The sequence below is a fragment of the Trichosurus vulpecula genome, chromosome 2, assembly GCF_011100635.1.
Source record: "Trichosurus vulpecula isolate mTriVul1 chromosome 2, mTriVul1.pri, whole genome shotgun sequence".
Lineage (NCBI taxonomy): Eukaryota > Metazoa > Chordata > Mammalia > Diprotodontia > Phalangeridae > Trichosurus > Trichosurus vulpecula.
In genome coordinates this window covers 377,108,812-377,119,374 of record NC_050574.1, presented here as the reverse complement: position 1 = coordinate 377,119,374, position 10,563 = coordinate 377,108,812, and positions in this window count along the sequence as shown.

Genomic DNA, 10,563 nt, shown 5'->3' with positions numbered 1-10,563 from the left:
GCTGATGCAAATTATTTTAAACAGCCCCTGACTCTGTGCTGCTGGAGCCAGTCACACTAATTTACACAACCAATAGTAAAATTGTGGATCTCAATTCTCCCAAAAGATGGTAGAGAGTGAACGTCATGATTTCAGAAATGGTTTTAATAAATTTGTGAATGACAGCTCCATGATGAGTTATGTAAGGCGAAATCTGTACAACCAAATTTGGTGGAAAATTAGAACAGCTTTATTATGAGGTTCAACCAATAGCAATCAACCAGCGTATACCCAGGCACAGACAGTCCACATGGAACTATGATCACAGGGTTGGGGAGATAGTGTTTTATACACAAGTCTAAATAGGAAGCAAGGGACTTTCCAGGTGGCTCCAGACTGTCTCATGGTTATCAGAAAGGCATACAACTAAAATTGAGGGAGGAGTTGTGCCATCTGTTAGTAAGAGCTTTGGCTGTTGTGAGACTCTTAGGGCCATAAAAGGAGGCAAGACCCTAAGGTAGATAAGGACCAGTGACAAGATGGAGGGACTTTATAAAATGGACTCATTTTGGTTACTTTGCTACCTACAGTTATCCTCAGTCTTCCTTCATCCTTTGAACAACACCAACAACAAAAAATATACTAAGTGATAATGTACTACGTGCTAGGCACTCTAAGTGCTGGTGATACAAATGAAAAAGTGAACAGCCCTTGATAATAAAGAGCTTACATTCCAATGGAGGAGACAACACATATAGGGAATATTTCAGTATAAGTGGAACAATAGGTAGTGTCTGATTTGATTATTCTTCTTAGAGAATGGGAGGAGCTGTGCTGGTTTTGTGCTAGTGAAGCTAGTTGGGGAGGCAGTTACCCAAGGAGGAGCCATGAGATTGCCTGCTTATTTAGAAGATAGAGCAGGGTGCTCTTTGTGGAGCCTCTTCCTTTCCTTGACTTCATCTCTGTGCCCTTTTTCTTTCTTTGCACCAGGCTGGCATCTTTAGGGGGAAGAAGATTCTTGCAGCTGGAAGTGTAACAGGTTCAGCTCTGAGAAAATTACTTAAAAAGAATACCGGTGAATGTTTTATTGCCTTTAGAAAAAGCCTCATCAGTGGGTTATTCATGGGGACTGTTACTAAGCTTTTATTGTTTGAGTGCCAAGCTGACTTGTTGCCTTTAAAGACTGCTGAGTCTATTACTACCCTCCTGCCTCACACCCTCTCCCCATAACCTCTGCTCTGTGCTGCCATCTCCCCTTTTAGGGATCTGGCCCGGGCCAGGGCAGGAAGGTTTGCATGACCCAGCCCAGCTGCTTTGGAGGGCAATGGAAAGTAGATAAAAGAGCGCAAGAAACCACAAGCTTTCCCCTGAACTCCAGACCTGATGGGAAAGTGCTGGAATGCTGGGGAAACACACTATGTAGGTGGTAGAGAAGGGAGGAGGCTAAAGGAACTAACTTATTGTGACCTAATGAGGAAATAGGAAACAGAGTGTCTTAAGTAGCTCAAAAAGCAATTGTTCTCACAACCACCTGAAGAGAACCTTTGTGTGGGTGGGAGGGGGAGGGGAGGAGAGGGGAGCAGCTTGGAGGAACTATGTTTCCTGGGTTTACAACAAAAGGTCAAAAGAAAGAACAGTACCTTGAACACAGGCTCCTTGAGGGCAGGGACTGTCTTTGCCTCTTTTTTATCCCCAGCACTTAGTACAGTGCCTGGAACATAGTAGGCACTTAATAAATGTTAATTGATTGAATTATCTTTCTAGCTTAGTAGATACTGCTCAGATGTACATTTGACAGAGGCTCCACAAACTCAGGTTCATCTCCACGGAAAGGTAATGCATCACAGAAATACTTTAGTGAAAGGTAAGATATATATTTATCATGGATTACTACAAATATATATTTCCATAGCCTCCTAAAATCTGACTCTGATATGTATGTGCTGCATGTTCCAAAAGTCTTAATGAAGATCTAAGCTATTAGGGCTTTGGAAATACCCTCCATATTAACTGTATGCATATATCTTATATATGGTACATCTTATATATGGTAGTGTGAGTAAGTAGAACGTGTGTACTCATATACATATACAAACATATATTTATATGCTTTATGGGGGGGAACTCCGCCTCAGTGTGTGGGTGTACAAAGGACAGGGATTGGTTCACTAATTTCACTGGCAGAACACTCTCAAATAAGAATATTCCTTCTGTCAATGTAAGTCAAAATTAGATGACTTCCATATCAATAATAAATCTCTTCTTGTTGAAATAGAATTAATTTCATCTTTTTGTAATAATATTTGGTGCTTGCTATGTGCCAGGCACACTGATTTTTTTCTCAAAGGGAGTATTCTTAATGCAAAGGTACAAGGTTTTCATGTTTTCTGCAGTTTTTTTGTCTTTCTCCTTTTTCATTACTAATCCATGATTTTCAATGTATTTACCACCATCCTCCCACTATTCCCACCTTTTGCAATGATGCCACCAAGCATCAAAGTGTATAAATTAGTGTAGGGTCTTACCAAGTTTTTTGTAAAATTGCTCTGCCTCTTCAACCTAGGCAACTTATAGGTTACGTAAACTAGGATTGTTTCCATGATGGTCTTTTTGCAAATATTCATGAACTGGATGCTAATTGGCCAGACCTGTGGTCCCTTCTAGACACTATGTGGCACAGCCCCATTGGGAATGTTACTGAGGAGTTTCTCTCTGCTTCCAACTTCTGACCTCAGCTCGATCCCTTGGCTACCTTCCCTTTTGAGAAAATTGGGCTCCACTAAACCTATGAAGATAACAAGCCTGAGATGTTGTTATAGCCCTTTGAAGAAAGCAGTTGCTCTTACCCATAGGACCAGGAGCAAATCTAAACAACAACAGCAATGAGAGTTTTTAGATCATTTATAAACTTTCATTGACTAACTCTTAGCAGTCTCCATGTAAGTTTCTTGTTCAGTCACCCAACAGGGGACATTCTGAAGGAGGAACTGAATCCTAGCCACCTTAACATTTTTGCTATAAACGAAACCAGAATAAAGAAGGAAGTTGAAGGGAAATGAAAGATGGGTCACAGGTACTCTTTGGAGAAGCAAATAAAGGAATTAGCAAAGTTGGTTCTATCTTAAAACCATAAGAAAACTTGTTTTATATGATGTCTGACTTTCTTTTATTGAAGTACTGATAAGTATTTTTAAAAAGAGATAGCCACAAATATAATTATATTTGCAACAGGTACAATGACAGCAATTGCAGAGAATGAAGGAGCAGGGAATTCCATGAAAGAACTCTTTAAACTTAACTAACATATACTCTGATACTTGATTTCTGCAAAGTTGGGAAAAGGTGAGAATGGTGAGAAAAAAATGGTAAAGCATAGTTTAGGGGAAAGGAATGAGAGAGACTAAACAAAAGTCTCATACCTTTATATTATGAATAATTTCTTTAAGAAAAGAATTGACACTGGGCATGGAGTACACACACACACACACACACACACACACACAGAGCAAATAGTATAAAAATAGATTCTATTTTGGCAGGAAAAATTTATGATTGATGTGGGAGTTATACCTGAATCAACTGGCATCAGAAAATACATCAATAGTAATTACAGTAATTTTATATGCAAGTTAAACTTTGTAAATCTAACCTTTAATATGAAGGCCAAAGAGTCCAGAAATTGCCTTACTCAGTAAATATTTGATTTTCTTATCAAGTAAAGGGAAATGGGAGACAAAAGCAATGCCCATTTTGAATATAAATTCATTCGTGAAATCTTGCAAAGAAGGATGATGGATAATTATAAGCAGTCATGCTCATAAAGCAGAGAAAAAACAGTATAGGATAAAACAAATTTGAAGAAAGTATGTGAAGAGACCCAATTAAGCAAAGTCCCAAAGGCATTTAAAATGATAAGAAAAGGAAGGCGACAGAAGAAAAATGGAAAAAATCTGTAAAGATTACTGTGAGAAACTGTTTTCATTTTCAAGTGCAGTCTTTACATCATAGTCCTATATGTACTTACAGGCAAAATAGATATGGCGCCAAGGAAAACAAAGATGGAAAAAATCAGCTGGAATAGACAAAATGTATGTAAAGGGAATTCATGATGAATGGGATACAATTTCAAGAGAACAGTAGAATTGACATAGAAGATATATGAAGAAGGGAAAGATACCAACAGCATAGAAAATATTTTAGAACTAATTAATACCCCAAAGAGGCAATTGAGAAAACACCAAGAGCTACAATTCTGTATGCCTAGTCTCTCACTTGCACAAAATATTTAAATCAACTATGCATGAATCAGGGGCATCTTCATTGAGAGTATTGGTAAGGAACAGGCAGGATGCCACAAATGATTTGCAGCAATGGATATCTTCACGATTTTATAATTGAGAGATATAGAGAACCATCTATATATAAAAATTTGTGTCCATATATACGTACGTACATATACATATATACTATACACACACACACATATATCATATACATATAAGAACCCAGTGATCATATTGTTTGTTGATTCCATGTCTCTGACTTATTATGTGTACTTGGGCAGACACACCACTTTTCCTCTCTGGGCCTTAATTTCTTCGTCTGTAAAATGAGAGAGAGGGTTGGACCTTTTAGGTCCCTTTCAGTTTGTTTGATTCTGTGAACTCTTATATGAGGAGTACCCCATTCTAATATACCTGAGAAGTCATCATCTGGACTGTATTTGAAGACCCTCCAGTGAAAGAGAACGTGGTATCTTCTGGAGAAATACATTCTGATTATGGATTGTGCCTTAGTTAATAGGAAAGGTGGGTGTTTTCTTTTTCTGTTTGTTTTGCAATTTTGAGATGAAATTCTTTGGGCATTTAGACAGAGCTTGTTCTTTAAAAGATGTTCAGTGATAAACATTGAAATATCAGCTTTTTTCCCAAATAAAATAAAATAAATTGTATTGTGACCCAAATTCTTTTCCTTAAAACAAAAACCTTAAATGTTCAACAGAGGGAGCTAAAAGCAAAAAACAAACAAAAAAGCCAACCAAAAAACCACCATCAACAACAAAAAATACAAAAGCCAAAAATAAGAAGCAAAAATAACTATGTCATCCTGCCCCAATTCCTAACCAAATTCCTACAGCAGGCTTTATATGTTTATTAGCTTTCACAGAAATCAAAAGAGCAATCTGAAAATAATATTTTATTTGATTTTTGTTATATCATAAATGTCAGCTATTTTCAGAAAACAAAGCCAAAATTTCACATTTTGGAAATGTGGAAAAATTCACATACAAATCTTCTACAGGAACTATACAGAAATATACAAAGCATTAATCATTGTTTTTAAGAACTAGTTAGAATGCCCCACATTCTACAGTTTTGCTCAGGTACATTGTTCAAGTGAAGTACATTGTTCAAGTTCAAGTCAACTGCGAAGAAGCAAGGAACTGAAAGAAAAATAGTTTATAAATGTTAATTTATATAATTTGTATCTATGTATTATCTACAGTAGTGCAAATATATCACAGCATGCAAGCAGTAGCTTTAAAGAAATGAATCAAAATTATGTATAGTTTCATAAAAATAGGTATTACACCAAAATACAGACTATTCACACCTTTGGACACTGATTTTAAAATATTACTTGCATTGACTCTTGCTTTAGGGAAATGAGGGGAAGGAAAAATACTAAATAATTCCTAACCAAGTGAAGGAGTGATTACCTTCTATACTAAGGTCAAATAAAATTATATATTAGAGGCATAGGGGGCAGAGTTCTGGCCTTTGGAGCCAGGAAGACCAAGGATAAACAGTCCTCCATCTGACACTTCATTGGTGTGTGACAGAGCAAGTCATTATCCTCTCTCTACTCTAGGCCAGAGGCGTCAAACACATAAGTACATTTCCATCAGCAACATTCCATACTGTGGCTTGAACCTGATTAAAATGTAATTGGGAAATAAATAAAAATGCAAGAGAATATTGTTTTTGTTCAATTGTTTCAAATTCTTTGTAACCTCATTTGGGATTTTTTTTGGCAAAGATACTGGAGTAGTTTGCCATTTCCTTCTCCATCTCATTTTACAGATGAGGAAGCTGAGGCAGAGAGGGTTAAGTGACTTGCCCAGGGTCACACAGCTAGTAAGCGTCTGAGGCCAGATTTGAACTCAGGAAGATGAGTCTCCCTGGCTTCAGACGGGACACTCTATCCACTGTGCCACCTAGCTGCCCACACAATAGTACATAGATAATGTTAAGATCTGGTTTTCTAAGTCAACATGCACCTGGTAGGCAGTCTTATGTATGGTTTCCATTTTAACAGGCCACAGTCTTTAACTGAGCTTGACACCACAGTTCTAGGCAATTCTCTAATACTATAAGATACAATAAAGGTGCCAACCTGCATTGGTGGAAGGAGCTTTGTCACCTAGGAGTTCCCTATAGCAATATATAGGTCCATTTCCTCTCCCCTGGCACCAATCATTCTAAACAGCATAGATAAAGTGTCAGATACCTTAATTTTTCAACATACGATTTCCTTTCAAAAAATTTAATCATCTCCTTCCCTTTTAGGAGGGAGAGTCAAAAATATTACAATCATTTTGCAGTTCTTTTTTAAAATCATCATTTATGTGATAGAGACTTTAAATCCAAATGCATTAGTGGACAAAACCATAAAGTAAGAAAAATGAGATTCACACAGACTGGCTTCTTGAAGCTAGAGACCATCATAGTGTACAGTAATAGATCCCTTTAATGAGAAAATGTGAAGGTTGAAACATAAGAGAAATTTTGAAGTTATGAAGTTCACTAAAAACATATCACTTTTAGAAGCATCAAGATGCTTGCTTTGTTTTAAGCAACACATTCTGATCTCTAAGATCGAAGGGTTTAGGGTACTTGCCCCATGTGCATAAACAAATACCCACACCCATATATGTATGCGTATGTATATGTACACACAACACACACCTATATAATATGTGTGTATTTTATATGTGTGTGTATGTCTGTACTACATAAGAAAGGGGATTCTGTCAAAAGATGTTCAACATTTGAACCAAGTTCTTATCATTCATAGTGGAGAACGCAGCCAGATGAATATAAAGCTCTGTATTGTAAAGTATAAAGATTATTTGTCTAAATTCCAATATTGTCTAGTACATCTAAAAGAGGTTTAAAACAAGGGCACTAGAATGGGCAGTACATATCTAGTGGTTTTCCCTTTGAAATTAAGGGAACTGGCCTTAGGTGAGAACAGTGACCAAAGAACAAATTACCAAAGAAATGGTATGCTCTGTAGCTAACATATATGATACAGTTCTTTGAACTGTTTAAAACCACACCTTAAAAATCATTACACTTAAAGAATGACATCATGTAAAAAAACAAAACAAAACAAAAATAACATCTTATGTTAGCGAAATTAACTAGGTTAGTATTTCTAATGAAATATAAAGTGAAATGTGCACATTAGTGATATATTTACATTCCCATGCAAAGCTTAGTGACACCTTTGAACTTCTTTCAAAAAGAGAATCAGCCATACTCTAATGATTTGTTACTTACATACTAAAGAAGAAATAGTAACATTATCATCCGGTGAAATGTTTGTTGAAGTGTACAATGCTTTGGTGGAGTGAAGGGTATGAAATATCGTGCCTTTCTTTAAGATTTGGCTGAAAGATTAGATGTCCAATAAATGATCTAAAAACATACCTGACTGTTGTGAAATAAGAACAGAAATTCTGTAGTATCTAAATTATTTGTATTAAAAGGCAGCTGATGGGCCAGATTCAATGCTGTATGTCACAGAAGAATTCCTATTAAATTGTTCACTCACAGAGAATAATTAAATTGAAGCAAAACCCAGTGACTGAAGGCTTGAGCTTTCAACATAGATTTCTAGCAAAATGAGGTTCTTTTGTATTTAAACTCCTTTTTTATACTTTATAGGTTCTTTTGTGTTTTAACTCCTTTTTTATATTTTACAATGGTTACTATATAGTGAAAAATCTCAGTGCCTTTCTTCTAATAAACATATAACAATTTACCTACATCACAATTTAATAGCCATTTCTATTTTTTTTAAAGTATGGAAGATTTTTTTTTCTTGAAGTATTAATTCCCCCTGGCCCCGCCCCCCAAAAAAGAGGGTACAAGTCCCTTCCTCCACCCACTCTAATAAACCAAGTAGCTCCCTCAGTTGACCTGTGGAATCCATACTCAAGTATTTGCAGTAAATCTAATGGACTTTTCTGATTGCTACTTCAGACACTGATTTCTTTGGTTTGAGACAGCATTCACTGAGAGGACTTTTGCTATTCCATAATCCAGTTTAACCACAAGAATTGGTGGGGTCGAATGTGGAAGAAATGGGAAGAGAAGGAAAATGAAACAGCTGACATCAAACTTGGTAGTGGGTACCAAAGAGGTATCTCCTCTTTGAGTTCAGTGTGGTAGGGAATTGCTGCTGAAATAAAACTACCATAATGCAGAAATTGTGGAGGTAAGACAAACCTAGATTTTATTATGTTGTACCAGAAGCGAGCGAGACACACCACAGAGTATAAGTTTTAAGTGGAGAATTTATTAGCCAGCGGCCATTGGGGTACGGCACCACAAATCAATGGCCATGTGTTGGGGTGATGGCTTGGCTTATATAGGATATGTGGGGGTACGGGGCAGGGAAACAGGGACAAAGGTCCTGGCTGATCAAAAGATTCAGTCAGGTTATCATACTAGTGGGATAATCTCATTTACATTCCTTGGTGGAGTCAGGGAGCCCCAGGGATATCTGCTAGAAAGGGTCTGCCAGGTTATCCTTCAGTGGGATGGTCCTATCTATTGACATTCCTTGGTGGAGTCATAGAGTCCCAGGGGGTTAGCTAAATGCCAAAGATATCTGAGTCCATTCTTTCTGGGGGTGCTTGTCAGTAGCTAGGGGTTTCTCAGGGGTTCCTAATTTTCCCTGTATTACAATTATGCTTAATCATAGGTTCAGATCTCAGAGGAAAAAATAAACCTGAATCTCAGTTAGGATTCTAACAAGGCAACTTATAGACCAAGTTACATCAGTGACAGAGAAATAATTCTTTTACATACTGCAATCTTGTTAATTCCTTTTAGGTCACAACAGTTAAAAAAAAAAGATTCCTATGCTTCCTTCAAAGTTATGAAACTTGAACAAACTTAGTTAAACGGAGTAATCTCAAACATCTCCTAGGGAAAATTCAACAGATTCTAATAGGCAAACTAAATCTAGTTACACTGAGTTTGCAAAATCCCACATTTACAAAACCATCAGGCTACATTTTAAAGTTACAATGGGCTAATTGAAAAGAAGGAATTTACATGTCATGAAGACTTGGCCTCCCACTAAGGGAAATTCTTTCATAAATAAAATATTTTGGGAGGTTTTTAAGTTAAATTATTGTGTTCCCTTCTTCCTCTTATTTGGTTTCTTATCTCTGGAATGTCAAGAATCTTCCCTTAATACTATTATTATTCCATGAGTCAGGTTAATTATAGACAAACATAATTAATATACACAGATATTAAGATGAGGTTAATACTAACAAAAGATAGGCTTTCAACCAAATGTTGCAGAAGGAATGGCCCTGAGCTCTGAATAATAAAAACAAAAGGACATTAAAAAAAAATTCTCATTACAATAGTGCTTCCTGAACAAGCAAAAAAAAATGTACCCAATGTTTGCATTTTTTTTTCTTCTCTCACACAAGGGTACTGATTTTGAATGGGAGTTGAGAGTCAAGACATAGCAAAGGGAAAGTTATGCTGAGAAACATGGTGAGACCTAGGCCTTCTGCTTTTGCTGGCTGGTATGGAGATTTCAAAGTAAGTCAGCTCACACTTAATCAGAAGAAAACAAAACTAGCCTGGGATGGAGAAAGAGCTTAATTTCTACTATCTCAAATTAATCTCGTAAACTTTGCTTTCTTAACCAGTCCAAGTAGTAAATCAGAAAAGTCAGAACTTTTAATCTACAACAGATCCAATCATACAAGGCAGCAGAATGAGAAGTAGAAAAAGATTAAAAAAGAATGAATGGATTTTCAAGGTAATTTCACATGAAATGTCTGCTTTTGAAGATATGGAGAAAATAGGTAGTGATGGAATAAACAGAATATTCCCTTTAAACAGGTATACTACTGGGGCAGCTAGATGGTGCAGTGAGTAGAGCACCACCCTTGGAATCAGGAGGACCTGATTTCAAATCTGACCTCAGACACTTGACACATTTACTAGCTGTGTGACCTTGGGCAAGTCACTTAATCCCAAATGCCCTGCTTTCCCCCCTGCAAAAAAAACAAAAAAATAAAAACCCAGGTATACTGTTGCTTCCTCTGATAGAATTTAGGAGGCAGAACAACTAATTAGGCTTTATTTGTTTTTAAAGGGAAAAAATAGCCTTTGGAAATTGCTAATCTAGAGATTTTGGTTATCTCTATTGGCTTTTACACCAATGATGGGGAGATTTTCTTAGTATTGACTGGGATACTTATGTGAAAACATGGGACATTGAAGATACCCTTGTGTCAGCTCAATGACGCGCCCTCACAAATGG